Source organism: Triticum aestivum, chromosome 5D, assembly GCF_018294505.1.
Source record: "Triticum aestivum cultivar Chinese Spring chromosome 5D, IWGSC CS RefSeq v2.1, whole genome shotgun sequence".
Classification (NCBI taxonomy): Eukaryota; Viridiplantae; Streptophyta; class Magnoliopsida; order Poales; family Poaceae; genus Triticum; species Triticum aestivum.
The window spans coordinates 71,381,986-71,390,648 of record NC_057808.1 but is presented as its reverse complement, the minus strand read 5'-3'; the positions used below and the strand labels follow the sequence as shown (position 1 = coordinate 71,390,648).

At 47.2% G+C, this 8,663-nt stretch overlaps 17 non-coding genes across 17 annotated transcripts; all 17 read right to left on the bottom strand.

Annotated features, from left to right (window-relative positions):
* Positions 1 to 243: 243 nt before the first annotated feature.
* LOC123126538 (5S ribosomal RNA) lies at positions 244 to 362 on the bottom strand. Its single transcript, XR_006461774.1, has one exon. It is a non-coding gene; the product is annotated as a 5S ribosomal RNA (ribosomal RNA).
* Positions 363 to 731: 369 nt separating this feature from the next.
* On the bottom strand, positions 732 to 850 carry LOC123126735 (5S ribosomal RNA). The gene has a single exon (XR_006461960.1). It is a non-coding gene; the product is annotated as a 5S ribosomal RNA (ribosomal RNA).
* A 372-nt stretch (positions 851 to 1,222) lies between these two features.
* Positions 1,223 to 1,341, bottom strand: LOC123126719 (5S ribosomal RNA). Its single transcript, XR_006461944.1, has one exon. It is a non-coding gene; the product is annotated as a 5S ribosomal RNA (ribosomal RNA).
* Positions 1,342 to 1,712: 371 nt separating this feature from the next.
* On the bottom strand, positions 1,713 to 1,831 carry LOC123126562 (5S ribosomal RNA). Its single transcript, XR_006461798.1, has one exon. It is a non-coding gene; the product is annotated as a 5S ribosomal RNA (ribosomal RNA).
* A 369-nt stretch (positions 1,832 to 2,200) lies between these two features.
* Positions 2,201 to 2,319, bottom strand: LOC123126636 (5S ribosomal RNA). Its single transcript, XR_006461868.1, has one exon. It is a non-coding gene; the product is annotated as a 5S ribosomal RNA (ribosomal RNA).
* A 371-nt stretch (positions 2,320 to 2,690) lies between these two features.
* Positions 2,691 to 2,809, bottom strand: LOC123126526 (5S ribosomal RNA). The gene has a single exon (XR_006461763.1). It is a non-coding gene; the product is annotated as a 5S ribosomal RNA (ribosomal RNA).
* Positions 2,810 to 3,181: 372 nt separating this feature from the next.
* On the bottom strand, positions 3,182 to 3,300 carry LOC123126535 (5S ribosomal RNA). The gene has a single exon (XR_006461772.1). It is a non-coding gene; the product is annotated as a 5S ribosomal RNA (ribosomal RNA).
* A 371-nt stretch (positions 3,301 to 3,671) lies between these two features.
* Positions 3,672 to 3,790, bottom strand: LOC123126759 (5S ribosomal RNA). Its single transcript, XR_006461984.1, has one exon. It is a non-coding gene; the product is annotated as a 5S ribosomal RNA (ribosomal RNA).
* A 370-nt stretch (positions 3,791 to 4,160) lies between these two features.
* LOC123126751 (5S ribosomal RNA) lies at positions 4,161 to 4,279 on the bottom strand. Its single transcript, XR_006461976.1, has one exon. It is a non-coding gene; the product is annotated as a 5S ribosomal RNA (ribosomal RNA).
* A 369-nt stretch (positions 4,280 to 4,648) lies between these two features.
* Positions 4,649 to 4,767, bottom strand: LOC123126565 (5S ribosomal RNA). The gene has a single exon (XR_006461801.1). It is a non-coding gene; the product is annotated as a 5S ribosomal RNA (ribosomal RNA).
* Positions 4,768 to 5,139: 372 nt separating this feature from the next.
* Positions 5,140 to 5,258, bottom strand: LOC123126519 (5S ribosomal RNA). Its single transcript, XR_006461757.1, has one exon. It is a non-coding gene; the product is annotated as a 5S ribosomal RNA (ribosomal RNA).
* Positions 5,259 to 5,632: 374 nt separating this feature from the next.
* On the bottom strand, positions 5,633 to 5,751 carry LOC123126524 (5S ribosomal RNA). Its single transcript, XR_006461762.1, has one exon. It is a non-coding gene; the product is annotated as a 5S ribosomal RNA (ribosomal RNA).
* A 375-nt stretch (positions 5,752 to 6,126) lies between these two features.
* LOC123126550 (5S ribosomal RNA) lies at positions 6,127 to 6,245 on the bottom strand. Its single transcript, XR_006461787.1, has one exon. It is a non-coding gene; the product is annotated as a 5S ribosomal RNA (ribosomal RNA).
* A 370-nt stretch (positions 6,246 to 6,615) lies between these two features.
* LOC123126518 (5S ribosomal RNA) lies at positions 6,616 to 6,734 on the bottom strand. The gene has a single exon (XR_006461756.1). It is a non-coding gene; the product is annotated as a 5S ribosomal RNA (ribosomal RNA).
* Positions 6,735 to 7,105: 371 nt separating this feature from the next.
* On the bottom strand, positions 7,106 to 7,224 carry LOC123126698 (5S ribosomal RNA). The gene has a single exon (XR_006461924.1). It is a non-coding gene; the product is annotated as a 5S ribosomal RNA (ribosomal RNA).
* Positions 7,225 to 7,594: 370 nt separating this feature from the next.
* Positions 7,595 to 7,713, bottom strand: LOC123126591 (5S ribosomal RNA). The gene has a single exon (XR_006461825.1). It is a non-coding gene; the product is annotated as a 5S ribosomal RNA (ribosomal RNA).
* A 371-nt stretch (positions 7,714 to 8,084) lies between these two features.
* LOC123126756 (5S ribosomal RNA) lies at positions 8,085 to 8,203 on the bottom strand. Its single transcript, XR_006461981.1, has one exon. It is a non-coding gene; the product is annotated as a 5S ribosomal RNA (ribosomal RNA).
* Positions 8,204 to 8,663: the final 460 nt, after the last annotated feature.

Here is an 8,663-nt window from a genome sequence, read left to right as displayed (position 1 = left end):
CCCCCCCCTCAAACACGGAGACGAGTTTACCACGGTTTCCACCCCTCCCTCTATACCGCAGCAACACGTATTTTTTTACCTCTTTCAGAACGCGCTCCTCGCGCCACAAAGACACCTCTAGACGCGTGACCAATGAGCAGCGAGCTAAAACATATCGCAAATGTCAAAAATAATATAACGGGGTTAATATATATCGCGCACATGTGATGTGTTTGTCATGAGGCGCAAAAAATAATTAAAAAGGGAATGCAACACGAGGACTTCCCTGGAGGTGACCCATCCTAGTACTACTCTCGCCCAAGCACGCTTAACTTCGGAGTTCTGATGGGATCCGGTGCTTTAGTGCTGGTATGATCGCATCCAACATGTTACCCCCGCCTTCGTCCCTTATGCTTGCCACTCCCAGGTCCACTGCAAAGATGATTGTCATTCTTACTACCATTACAACCGTTGCCTAATAATGGATAATGCCCTATATATACTACTTACTCCCCCCCCTCGAACACGGAGACGAGTTACCACGGTTTCCACCCCTCCCTCTATACCGCAGTAACACTTATTTTTTACCCCTTTCAGAACGCGCTCCTCGCGCCACAAAGCCGCCTCTAGAAGCGTGACCAATGAGCAGCGAGCTAAAACATATCGCAAAAGTCAAAAATAATATAACGGGGTTAATATATATCGCGCACATGTGATATGTTTGTCATGAGGCGAAAAAATTAATTAAAAAGGGAATGCAACACTAGGACTTCCCAGGAGGTCACCGATCCTAGTACTACTCTCGCGCAAGCACGCTTAACTTCGGAGTTCTGATGGGATCCGGTGCTTTAGTGCTGGTATGATCGCATCCAACATGTTACCCCCGCCTTCGTCCCTTATGCTTGCCACTCCCAGGTCCACTGCAAAGATGATTGTCATTCTTACTACCATTACAACCGTTGCCTAATAATGGATAATGCCCTATATATACTACTTACTCCCCCCCCCTCAAACACGGAGACGAGTTTACCACGGTTTCCACCCCTCCCTCTATACCGCAGCAACACGTATTTTTTTACCCCTTTCAGAACGCGCTCCTCGCGCCAGAAAGCCGCCTCTAGACGCGTGACCAATGAGCAGCGAGCTAAAACATATCGCAAAAGTCAAAAATAATATAACGGGGTTAATATATATCGCGCACATGTGATTTGTTTGTCATGCGGCGCAAAAAATAATTAAAAAGGGAATGCAACACGAGGACTTCCTAGGAGTTCACCGATCCTAGTACTACTCTCGCCCAAGCACGCTTAACTTCGGAGTTCTGATGGGATCCGGTGCTTTAGTGCTGGTATGATCGCATCCAACATGTTACCCCCGCCTTCGTCCCTTATGCTTGCCACTCCCAGGTCCACTACAAAGATGATTGTCATTCTTACTACCATTACAACCGTTGCCTAATAATGGATAATGCCCTATATATACTACTTACTCCCCCCCCTCAAACACGGAGACGAGTTTACCACGGTTTCCACCCCTCCCTCTATACCGCAGCAACACGTATTTTTTTACCCCTTTCAGAACGCGCTCCTCGCGCCACAAAGCCGCCTCTAGACGCGTGACCAATGAGCAGCGAGCTAAAACATATCGCAAATGTCAAAAATAATATAACAGGGTTAATATATATCGCGCACATGTGATATGTTTGTCATGAGGCGCAAAAAATAATTAATAAGGGAATGCAACACGAGGACTTCCCAGGAGGTCACCCATCCTAGTACTACTCTCGCCCAAGCACGCTTAACTTCGGAGTTCTGATGGGATCCGGTGCTTTAGTGCTGGTATGATCGCATCCGACATGTTACCCCCGCCTTCGTCCCTTATGCTTGCCACTCCCAGGTCCACTGCAAAGATGATTGCCATTCTTACTACCATTACAACCGTTCCCTAATAATGGATAGTGCCCTATATATACTACTTACTCCCCCCCTCAAACACAGAGACGAGTTTACCACGGTTTCCACCCCACCCTCTATACCGCAGCAACACGTATTTTTTTACCCCTTTCAGAACGCGCTCCTCGCGCCACAAAGCTGCCTCTAGACGCGTGCCAATGAGCAGCGAGCTAAAACATATCGCAAATGTCAAAAATAATATAACGGGGTTAATATATATCGCGCACATGCGATATGTTTGTCACGAGGTGCAAAAAATAATTAAAAAGGGAATGCAACACGAGGACTTCCCGGGAGGTCACCCGTCCTAGTACTACTCTCGCCCAAGCACACTTAACTTCAGAGTTCTGATGGGATCCGGTGCTTTAGTGCTGGTATGATCGCATCCGACATGTTACCCCCGCCTTCGTCCCTTATGCTTGCCACTCCCAGGTCCACTGCAAAGATGATTGTCATTCTTACTACCATTACAACCGTTGCCTAATAATGGATAATGCCCTATATATACTACTTACTCCCCCCCTCAAACACGGAGACGAGTTTACCACGGTTTCCATCCCTCCCTCTATACCGCAGCAACACGTATTTTTTTTACCCCTTTCAGAACGCGCTCCTCGCGCCACAAAGCCGCCTCTAGACGCGTGACCAATGAGCAGCGAGCTAAAACATATCGCAAATGTCGAAAATAATATAACGGGGTTAATATATATCGCGCACATGCGATATGTTTGTCACGAGGCGCAAAAAATAATTAAAAAGGGAATGCAACACGAGGATTTTCCAGGAGGTCACCCATCCTAGTACTACTCTCGCCCAAGCACGCTTAACTTCGGAGTTCTGATGGGATCCGGTGCTTTAGTGCTGGTATGATCGCATCCGACATGTTACCCCCGCCTTCGTCTCTTATGCTTGCCACTCCCAGGTCCACTACAAAGATGATTGTCATTATTACTACCATTACAACCGTTGCCTAATAATGGATAATGCCCTATATATACTACTTACTCCCCCCCCCCTTAAACACGGAGACGAGTTTACCACGGTTTCCACCCCTCCCTCTATACCGCAGCAACACGTATTTTTTACCCCTTTCAGAACGCGCTCCTCGCGCCACAAAGCCGCCTCTAGACGCGTGACCAATGAGCAGCGAGCTAAAACATATCGCAAATGTCAAAAATAATATAACGGGGTTAATATATATCGCGCACATGCTATATGTTTGTCACGAGGCGCAAAAAATAATTAAAAAGGGAATGCAACACGAGGACTTCCCAAGAGGTCACCCATCCTAGTACTACTCTCGCCCAAGCACACTTAACTTCGGAGTTCTGATGGGATCCAGTGCTTTAGTGCTGGTATGATCGCATCCGACATGTTACCCCCGCCTTCGTCCCTTATGCTGGCCACTCCCAGGTCCACTGCAAAGATGATTGCCTTTCTTACTACCATTACAACCGTTGCCTAATAATGGATAATGCCCTATATATACTACTTACTCCCCCCCCTCAAACACGGAGACGAGTTTACCACGGTTTCCACCCCTCCCTCTATACCGCAGCAACACGTATTTTTTTACCCCTTTCAGAACGCGCTCCTCGCGCCACAAAGCCGCCTCTAGACGCGTGACCAATGAGCAGCGAGCTAAAACATATCGCAAATGTCAAAACTAATATAACGGGGTTAATATATATCGCGTACATGCGATATGTTTGTCACGAGGCGCAAAAAATAATTTAAAAAGGAATGCAAAATGAGGACTTCCCAGTAGGTCACCCATCCTAGTACTACTCTCGCCCAAGCACGCTTAACTTCGGAGTTCTGTTAGGATCCAATGCTTTAGTGCTGGTATGATAGCATCCGACATGTTACCCCCGCCTTCGTCCCTTATGCTTGCCACTCCCAGGTCCACTACAAAGATGATTGTCATTCTTACTACCATTACAACCGTTGCCTAATAATGGATAATGCTCTATATATACTACTTACTCCCCCCCCTCAAACACGGAGACGAGTTCACCACGGTTTCCACCCCTCCCTCTATACCGCAGCAACACGTATTTTTTACCCCTTTCAGAACGCGCTCCTCGCGCCACAAAGCCGCCTCTGGACGCGTGACCAATGGGCAGCGAGCTAAAACATATCGCAAATGTCAAAAATAATATAACGGGGTTAATATATATCGCGCACATGCAATATGTTTGTCACGAGGCGCAAAAAATAATTAAAAAGGGAATGGAACACGAGGACTTCCCAGGAGGTCACCCATCCTAGTACTACTCTCGCCCAAGCACGCTTAACTTCAAAGTTCTGATAGGATCCGGTGCTTTACTGCTGGTATGATCGCATCCGACATGTTACCCCCGCCTTCGTCCCTTATGCTTGCCACTCCCAGGTCTACTGCAAAGATGATTGTCATTCTTACTACCATTACTACCGTTGCCTAATAATGGATAATGCCCTATATATACTACTTACTCCCCCCCTCAAACACGGAGACGAGTTTACCACAGTTTCCACCCCTCCCTCTATACCGCAGTAACACGTATTTTTTACCCCTTTCAGAACGCGCTCCTCGCGCCACAAAGCCGCCTCTAGACGCGTGACCAATGAGCAGCGAGCTAAAACATATCGCAAATGTCAAAAATAATATAACGGGGTTAATATATATCGCGCACATGTGATATGTTTGTCATGAGGCGCAAAAAATAATTAAAAAGGGAATGCAACACGAGGACTTCCCAGGAGGTCACCCATCCTAGTACTAGCCTCGCCCAAGCACGCTTAACTTCGGAGTTCTGATGGGATCCTGTGCTTTAGTGCTGGTATGATCGCATCCAACATGTTACCCCCGCCTTCGTCCCTTATGCTTGCCACTCCCAGGTCCACTTCAAAGATGATTGTCATTCTTACTACCATTACAACCGTTGCCTAATAATGGATAATGCCCTATATATACTACTTACTCCCCCCCCCTCAAACACGGAGACGAGTTTACCACGGTTTCCACCCCTCCCTCTATACCGCAGCAACACGTATTTTTTTACCCCTTTCAGAACGCGCTCCTCGCGCCACAAAGCCGCCTCTAGACGCGTGACCAATGAGCAGCGAGCTAAAACATATCGCAAATGTCAAAAATAATATAACGGGCTTAATATATATCGCGCACATGCGATATGTTTGTCACGAGGTGCAAAAAGTAATTAAAAAGGGAATGCAACACGAGGACTTCCCAGGAGGTCACCCATCCTAGTACTACTCTCGCCCAAGCACACTTAACTTCAGAGTTCTGATGGGATCCGGTGCTTTAGTGCTGGTATGATCGCATCCGACATGTTACCCCCGCCTTCGTCCCTTATGCTTGCCACTCCCAGGTCCACTGCAAAGATGATTGTCATTCTTACTACCATTACAACCGTTGCCTAATAATGGATAATTCCCTATATATACTACTTACTCCCCCCTCCCCTCAAACACGGAGACGAGTTTACCACGGTTTCCACCCCTCCCTCTATACCGCAGCAACACGTATTTTTTTACCCCTTTCAGAACGTTCTCCTCGCGCCACAAAGCCGCCTCTAGACGCGTGACCAATGAGCAGCGAGCTAAAACATATCGCAAAAGTCAAAAATAATATAACGGGGTTAATATATATCGCGCACATGCGATATGTTTGTCACGAGGCGCAAAAAATAATTAAAAAGGGAATGCAACACGAGGATTTTCCAGGAGGTCACCCATCCTAGTACTACTCTCGCCCAAGCACGCTTAACTTCGGAGTTCTGATGGGATCCGGTGCTTTAGTGCTGGTATGATCGCATCCGACATGTTACCCCCGCCTTCGTCCCTTATGCTTGCCACTCCCAGGTCCACTGCAAAGATGATTGTCATTCTTACTACCATTACAACAGTTGCCTAATAATGGATAATGCCCTATATATACTACTTACTCCTCCCCCCCCTCAAACACGGAGACGAGTTTACCACGGTTTCCACCCCTCCCTCTATACCGCAGCAACACGTATTTTTTTTACCCCTTTCAGAACGCGCTCCTCGCGCCACAAAGCCGCCTCTAGACGCGTGACCAATGAGCAGCGAGCTAAAACATATCGCAAATGTCAAAAATAATATAACGGGGTTAATATATATCGCGCACATGCCATATGTTTGTCACGAGGCGCAAAAAATAATTAAAAAGGGAATGCAACACGAGGACTTCCCAGGAGGTCACCCATCCTAGTACTACTCTCGCCCAAGCACGCTTAACTTCGGAGTTCTGATGGGATCCGGTGCTTTAGTGCTGGTATGATCGCATCCAACATGTTACCCCCGCCTTCGTCCCTTATGCTTGCCACTCCCAGGTCCACTGCAAAGATGATTACCATTCTTACTACCATTACAACCGTTCCCTAATAATGGATAATGCCCTATATATACTACTTACTCCCCCCCCTCAAACACAGAGACGAGTTTACCACGGTTTCCACCCCACCCTCTATACCGCAGCAACACGTATTTTTTTACCCCTTTCAGAACGCGCTCCTCGCGCCACAAAGCTGCCTCTAGACGCGTGCCAATGAGCAGCGAGCTAAAACATATCACAAATGTCAAAAATAATACAACGGGGTTAATATATATCGCGCACATGCGATATGTTTGTCACGAGGTGCAAAAAATAATTAAAAAGGGAATGCAACACGAGGACTTCCCAGGAGGTCACCCATCCTAGTACTACTCTCGCCCAAGCACACTTAACTTCAGAGTTCTGATGGGATCCGGTGCTTTAGTGCTGGTATGATCGCATCCGACATGTTACCCCCGCCTTCGTCCCTTATGCTTGCCACTCCCAGGTCCACTGCAAAGATGATTGTCATTCTTACTACCATTACAACCGTTGCCTAATAATGGATAATGCCCTATATATACTACTTACTCCCCCCCCTCAAACACGGAGACGAGTTTACCACGGTTTCCATCCCTCCCTCTATACCGCAGCAACACGTATTTTTTTACCCCTTTCAGAACGCGCTCCTCGCGCCACAAAGCCGCCTCTAGACGCGTGACCAATGAGCAGCGAGCTAAAACATATCGCAAATGTCGAAAATAATATAACGGGGTTAATATATATCGCGCACATGCGATATGTTTGTCACGAGGCGCAAAAAATAATTAAAAAGGGAATGCAACACGAGGATTTTCCAGGAGGTCACCCATCCTAGTACTACTCTCGCCCAAGCACGCTTAACTTAGAAGTTCTGATGGGATCCGGTGCTTTAGTGCTGGTATGATCGCATCCGACATGTTACCCCCGCCTTCGTCTCTTATGCTTGCCACTCCCAGGTCCACTGCAAAGAAGATTGTCATTCTTACTACCATTACAACCGTTGCCTAATAATGGATAATGCCCTATATATACTACTTACTCCCCCCCCTGAAACACGGAGACGAGTTTACCACGGTTTCCACCCCTCCCTCTATACCGCAGCAACACGTATTTTTTACCCCTTTCAGAACGCGCTCCTCGCGCCACAAAGCCGCCTCTAGACGCGTGACCAATGAGCAGCGAGCTAAAACATATCGCAAATGTCAAAAATAATATAACGGGGTTAATATATATCGCGCACATGCTATATGTTTGTCACGAGGCGCAAAAAATAATTAAAAAGGGAATCCAACACGAGGACTTCCCAGGAGGTCACCCATCCTAGTACTACTCTCGCCCAAGCACGCTTAACTTCGGAGTTCTGATGGGATCCGGTGCTTTAGTGCTGGTATGATCGCATCCGACATGTTACCCCCGCCTTCGTCCCTTATGCTTGCCACTCCCAGGTCCACTGCAAAGATGATTGCCTTTCTTACTACCATTACAACCGTTGCCTAATAATGGATAATGCCCTATATATACTACTTACTCCCCCCCGTCAAACACGGAGACGAGTTTACCACGGTTTCCACCCCTCCCTCTATACCGCAGCAACACGTATTTTTTTACCCCTTTCAGAACGCGCTCCTCGCGCCACAAAGCCGCCTCTAGACGCGTGACCAATGAGCAGCGAGCTAAAACATATCGCAAATGTCAAAACTAATATAACGGGGTTAATATATATCGCGTACATGCGATATGTTTGTCACGAGGCGCAAAAAATAATTTAAAAAGGAATGCAAAATGAGGACTTCCCAGTAGGTCACCCATCCTAGTACTACTCTCGCCCAAGCACGCTTAACTTCGGAGTTCTGATAGGATCCAATGCTTTAGTGCTGGTATGATAGCATCCGACATGTTACCCCCGCCTTCGTCCCTTATGCTTGCCAATCCCAGGTCCACTGCAAAGATGATTGTCATTCTTACTACCATTACAACCGTTGCCTAATAATGGATAATGCCCTATATATACTACTTACTCCCCCCCCCTCAAACACGGAGACGAGTTTACCACGGTTTCCACCCCTCCCTCTATACCGCAGCAACACGTATTTTTTTACCCCTTTCACAACGCGCTCCTCGCGCCACAAAGCCGCCTCTGGACGCGTGACCAATGGGCAGCGAGCTAAAACATATCGCAAATGTCAAAAATAATATAACGGGGTTAATATATATCGCGCACATGCAATATGTTTGTCACAAGGCGCAAAAAATAATTAAAAAGGGAATGGAACACGAGGACTTCCCAGGAGGTCACCCATCATAGTAGTACTCTCGCCCAAGCACGCTTAACTTTAGAGTTCTGATGGGAT